General features: G+C 32.7%; 1 pseudogene; it reads left to right on the forward strand.

The window, feature by feature from the left end:
• Nucleotides 1-6,859, forward strand: part of LOC106474707 — a 66,515-nt pseudogene that overhangs the window by 39,491 nt on the left and 20,165 nt on the right.

Here is a 6,859-nt window from a genome sequence, read left to right on the forward strand (position 1 = left end):
ATTAAGTGTTAGGTTGCAAGGTGCATCAATATATAAAAATAAGTGCTCACTGTATTATAATAAATAAATAAATAAATATGTGTATATTAAGTGTTAGGTTGCAAGGTGCATCAATATATAAAAATAAGTGCTCACTGTATTATAATAAATAAATAAATAAATATGTGTATATTAAGTGTTAGGTTGCAAGGTGCATCAATATATAAACACAAGTGCTCACTGTATTATAATAAATAAATAAATAAATATGTGTATATTAAGTGTTAGGTTGCAAGGTGCATCAATATAATAAAAACAAGTGCTCACTACAGAACATAAAAACTGATTTTCTTCTTACATTCCTTTTATCTGCCTGCAAATTTTCTTTCACAAAAATTCTTTAAAGCGAAGTTTTCAATTTTTAAATATCTATAACGGAAATATGAGTTTTCATGATGAGACAAATATTTTTTCACTTCAATATGTTACTATTCAAATACGGTACACTCATAAATCAGGTGTCTTTCGATAGTTAAAGTTATTGCTCACTCTATTTTTGTCGTCAGTAAGTATTATTCTGATTTATTTCTAAATGTTTTCATGGACTGTTTATGCATTGTTTCTCTGCCAATCCACGATATTTTTATTTGATAAATCAACATTTGTTGTTCTGTACCGTTGTCCATTTCGATAACAATTTATTTGATAATTTAATTCAGGTTCCTGAAATTTGTAAGAAGCATATTCTTATGTTTATTTGTTTTTCTGATTATGTTTCATTATTATTTATTAATAGATTAACATTGTCTGCCTTGTAACTCACATTATTCTAATATTCATATTTTATCTCTTACTTAACTGTCGCATCTCTCACTGCTCATAGAATAGATTATTCATATGTACGAAATATTAGAGCGAACATATCTTTGCTGTTATGATAGATAAAATTAACATGTAAAACAGTTAAGTTTCAGCTAAAAAAAAGATAATAAAACCTAAGAACTACTATTTTGAGCCTCAGATTTGTCAGATGTATATAACTTGGAATTTGTTTTAACTTTAACTTAGTTTTCTTTCGTCGTTTTTCATACTTCGCCTGTCAGTTAGAATCTAGATGTTTGACGAGATTCATACCATATCATTAATCTATGTATATATATATATTTCTGATGCTATAGGTGGCCGGGAAATCCACCGCCTGATAGACTGCCAGTCTTTCCTGAAGCTATTATGTCTCCCGAAGATAGTTCATCATCGGCGAGTAACTCTTCAAAACCAGATTCCCTCAAATCTATTAACATGCCTAAAAGTAAACAAGATGTGACCGATGTCTACTTAGAGAAGCCAGGTTAAAACAATTTTTGATTTTCATTTTGAAGTTAACCAATTGCTCATTAGCTAAAATACTACCCTTCCTATAAGCAAAATAAACAACGTAAATTGATTACTGATATCTTCATTTCTTATGTAGAAGACTTTTCAAGTCATGAAGATTGCCTGGTCAAAAGAAGTGAAGATTCCGGGCTTGGAAAAACAAATAACATTCAGATAACCCCTAAGAAACGAACTGGCACACTAACCATAGACTTGAATCAGATGGCTCTATCTCGCAACAGTTCTCTCCAAGGTTCCTATGCAAGCTTGCCTAATACCCTTACTCCAGAAAAGCACGTGCGTTGTAACTGGCAAAAAGAAGGGTGAGTTCCTGTGCGTGGTCATTGTTGTAATATTTAAGTGTGTTAGAAGGTATTAAAATCATGAACTTGCAATATTTTATCAGTATAAATTTCTTAATTGTATCATTTGATTTTTACTTTCTTTTTTTTCTGCATGAAATTTTCAAGTAGAACCATTCTTAAAATGTACTTTGTTTAAAATAGCGTAATGAGGACTTTTTATTTTTACTTGTTTTTTTTCGAAGTGTCTTAAATTCGAATAAAATAATTTTCAATTGCTTGATTTTCAGCATTTTGTCTCGTATTAGATATCGTGTTATATAAAGGACGTATAAGAACGAGAACCTGCTATTTTCATCAGTTTCATTCTGACCAAACTTTTACTACGATTACATCGTCATTTCGAATCAGCAGATTTAAAATCGAAAACAGATATGGATATAAGTGAAAATCATCATTTTACGAATTGCGTAATTTCGCAAGTGATACATACATATCTATGCGTGAAAACAAGTGGGTGGCTTATAAAGAGACACAATGAATCCTCAATTTATGATCAACCAGGAAGACAAACTTTTGAATTCCATCATCCGTAAATGTACGTCTTAGCAACCATAGCATAATAATTTATACAAGGAGTACTGACTTTAAGTGCTCACCATTCTGTTGTTATGTGTTACGATGTTATGTGTAAGTTGAAAAACAAACAAACCAAACTTTTGCTCTAATAATAAATAAAATATTTAATGGGTCAGCGGTAAGTTTACAAACTTATGATGCTAAAATCCGGGAATCGAATTCCTGTGGTAGATAGAACTCAGGTAGCCTGTTGTGTAGCTTTGTGCTAAAACAAACAAACACAAGTCCAAAATATGTTTTCCTCTATTTTAGCGTCGTAAGTCAGTAAACTTACAGTTGACTCACTTGGGGACAACATATTTTGAAAATAACCTATTGTGTATTTGTTTTGAATTTCGCGCAAAGCTACAAGAGGTCTATCTGCGCTAGCCGTCCCTAATTTAGCAGTGTAAGACTAGAGGGAAGGCAGCTAGTCATCATCACCCACCGCCAATTCTTGGGCTACTCTTTTATCAACAAATAGTTGGATTGACCGTCACATTATAACGCCCCCACGGCGAGCATGTTTGGTGGGACGGGGATACGAACCCGCGACCCGCAGATTGGGAGTCGAGTGCCCTAACCACCTGGCCATGCCAGCCCGCCTATTGTGTATCTATGCGATAAAACAAATCAAACAAAAATGATGTGCTTTAGTTTAGCTTTAAACTAACTTATTTATATGCATTTTTAATTTCTGTGTCGATGAAATGAATATATTTGTTGTATGTTGTCATACTTATATCGTATTGGATCGTTATGAAACAGCCCCCAGTGGCACAGTTGTGTGTATGCGGACTTATATCACTAGAAACCGAGTTTCGATACCCGTGGTGGGCAGAGCACAGATAGCCCTTTGTGTAGCTTTGTGCATAACTATAAACAACAACAACGTTATGAAACTACTTGTAGTCTCAGTACTCAGTTATTGTTTGTGTACCTTTATGCCTTCTGACTTCTTCTTCTTATGATTATTTGTGTTTATATCACTATCCATGGGTGTAAAATTACTTTAACTTTGGAAGACAATGTTTACTATCAGAGAAAACTATAAAATTTGAACACTTTTTCTCTAGAATAGCAAATTTTCAAATAAAGCCATAATTTGGGAAATAGTGGATTTTAATATGATTTCTTTTTGTATTATCACAGATAGCAGAAACGATACCCTACGGCTATTTGTGCTAATTATTAACCTCATTGGAAAAAATTTGAAAAAGTGAACATTTTCCAAAAAGAATATTCTGGGAAGTACTGCACAGGAAAAATGTTCGGATTGTTCTGATATAAACTGTAATGTTTTTATATATTAAAAGTCCTACTCTTTATAGAAAAAATAACAGTTTTCTTTTAAGAACTCCATTTTTTATGTAGTATATTTACAATTACACCAATAAAGATATAATCAAACCCTCATGTACAGTCCTAGTGAAAGTCGTGTTCTTGTTGTGTGGAGAATACTTTTATATAATATTATGTTCTGTGATAAAGAAATGGTTGTTGCACACACCGTAGTTATTTTTCTGTGAAGCTTGAATACCAATAGTGTGAAATTTGTTATGGATTTTATTTGTGTTGCCTTTCAATAGATGGCGCCACATTGTATTTATAACTTCGGCCGTATACATAGATACGTATATACACGCTACGTCCATTATAGTAAAAATGAAAACCGACTGCTATAGGCGCAGTATGGAGTTTAGAACACAAAACTTAAGGTTAGCTAATATGTTGACTTAAAGTTACAAATTACTTTCACAGAAGCCAAGATGTGTTAAAAATTCACGATAATTTGATTACCTTTAACGGTATAGCATGCCTCTTAAAATGTACAAACCGAAAAATGAAAATTGTTGTCACCAATGATGATATTGTTATAATTATTGTCACTAATATGACACAGCTATAATTTTATGTTTGGCATGCAACAATCTCCTTTACTACTTATTTCTCCACCAGTCATCGCGCATAATCTGTAAACATTCCTTATACATATATAAACATGAACTTTTGGTAGCGATGGACTTACAGGCACATTTTGCCAAACTGAATCGTTTGATGTAAATACAGATGTAAGCTTGTGCATTTGGATGTAGAGTAGAAGAATATAACAAAACATACGTGTAAACAATGTTTACATTTATCGAAGCATGTAATAATAGTAATATTTTACTTTAACCATGAGCAGGATTTATGGCTGATTTTCTCTTCTAACTACCAGATATTATTTCCACAAAACGGAGATTTACCTTTAAAAGGTCAGGCTATAGTAAAAACATGTTTAATTTGAGAGTTCTACAGTAATTTCAATCACGTATAATGTCACTCGGATCATACCCTATTTCTTAGATTATTTAATAAATGCATGTCTGAATGGATTGTTATCAGATGTGAAGTACGAAGAGAGGTATAGAAATATTCCATTGCACTTTAAGTATGAAGTTTTTCATTTCGTAACTGTTGTTTGTGTGTTTTCTTGTAGCAAAGCCACATAGGGCATCTGCTGTGTCCACCAACTGGAATCGAACCCCTGATTTTAGCGTTGTACCTCCGAAGACTTATCGCTGTTCCAACGGGGGACGTAACTATTGTTACACACTTGCACTACAGTGTAACATGTTCTCTGAATTCCTGTATCTTATACTTTAGATGCGCAAATTAGTCTGTGTCCTTCTATCATGCCCCCTAATGGCACAGCGGTATGTCTGCGTACTTACAACGCTAGAATCCGGGTTTCGATACCTGTGGTGGGCAGAGCACAGCTAGCCCATTTTGTAGCTTTGTGCTTAATTACAAACAAACAATCCTTCTATCATATATATAGATATATATATATATATATAGATTATACGTTAAATATTTTAAACCCATATTTGTTATTGTTTTCTGTTTTACAGGGACGGATTACTGAAAATGCTAAGTGCTATGTATGCTAAGTTGTTAGTCGTCATGGGTGTATGCTTCCCCTTGGTGAAGTTATTTCTCATCGCATTCCTATCTCTTATTATGAAGTAAGTATGGTGGACGATAATTCAGTGATTATTTATTTAAAATGATACTAAAGAAGCGATGCAGAAAAATACACTCAGTCATATGTATGAGCTAATACGTTTAAAATATCTTAATGACAAGGGTAACTTTGGTAGCTATTACATACTTAATTTATTTTTGGCCTTTGATAAATAAGGTATACGTTCATGCACTATACAGTTTCTTTTTTTATTGTCTATCCCAATCTGTAAACACTGTATAATTATATTAGCATATACATATACATGCCGGGGAAGCAATATTTGTTTTAGAAAATAACACAAAATTAATGGTGCAAATATTATAAATCGATACTCGGAGAACCTTTATTGAAATTTAGACTTGTGATATTTACTTATTGTGAACATTATATTATTTCTTTTACTTAAATATAGAGTTACAGTAAAGTTTACACAATTACTACACTTAATGTACTCTTTAATTACGATAGGTATTCTACTAATACGTGTAAGTATAACAAGATTTTGTGTGTTTTTCTTTCTCTTATAGCCTTATTGAAACTTAGATTACGCTATAATTCGGTTAAATTTTGATAGTAATATGCTTAAAGTTGCATGTTTATATTTTATTACGTCAGGGGTTCTACCTGTATCTTTACTTCGGTAGCATCGCTTTCCTCTTCTATGTTTATGTTTTCCTTCTACGCCACCAAAAGACGGTTGAAAAGAGCAATGATGGTCGATCAACAACATTCTTTCAGTTTTTTGCAAAAAAAATGGTCCCGTTTTACCACAACAATGGCTGGAGCTTCAGCACTAAAAGTGATACCAATAAGATTAAAGTAAGTGAAGGCCGTCACTGTGGAAGTTTCTACCTTCGCCTTGGGGCGGTAGGTATGTATGTTTTTAGTTATTCATATCTATTTAGTAAAACCCAGTAAATGATACTCTATGTCATCTTCTATAATATTTTTGTATCTTCAGTTTAATGGTTAGCTTTAGGCTGATAGTTGGTGATTGCATAAAAATCTGGATACTCTATAAATCAAATGTCATTAACATTGTACAGTTGTATTTAAAGAGAGATATTTAACCTTATTCGAATCTATATCAAATTTAAAATATATGCATGTTTCGCAGGGTTTTTGGATTTTGCTTTAAAACTCCCTTCTCATCTTCTATCGTTCTTTCTCAAGGTTTTAATGTGACGACGAAACCTTTAAACGCCAGATACTTGCGCATAATAATAATAACATTTCTTCAGAACTTATGACAGCAAGAGTACACAGCGTGGTCACAAGTAAATAGACATCACCTTTTCAGAAAAAAATTAAATTTTTCAGTCATATTCACATGAATTGATATATTTATAATTTAACTAATATCTAGTAGATCTTCCTTTCGCTTTGTGGAGTTCCTTGATCCTTTGGGGCATCGTGAGAATCATCTCGTCAATTTTATATTGTGGGATTTTCGCTCACTCTTGTTTCAAAACTTGGAGTAGATCGCTCTTCGAAGTTGTTTTTTTTTTTTTTTTGTTTCTTGACTTGCTGGTCGAGTATGGCCCAGAGGTTTTCGATGGGGAAATTTTCGTCA

This window comes from Limulus polyphemus, unplaced genomic scaffold (assembly GCF_000517525.1).
Source record: "Limulus polyphemus unplaced genomic scaffold, Limulus_polyphemus-2.1.2 Scaffold141, whole genome shotgun sequence".
Lineage (NCBI taxonomy): Eukaryota > Metazoa > Arthropoda > Merostomata > Xiphosura > Limulidae > Limulus > Limulus polyphemus.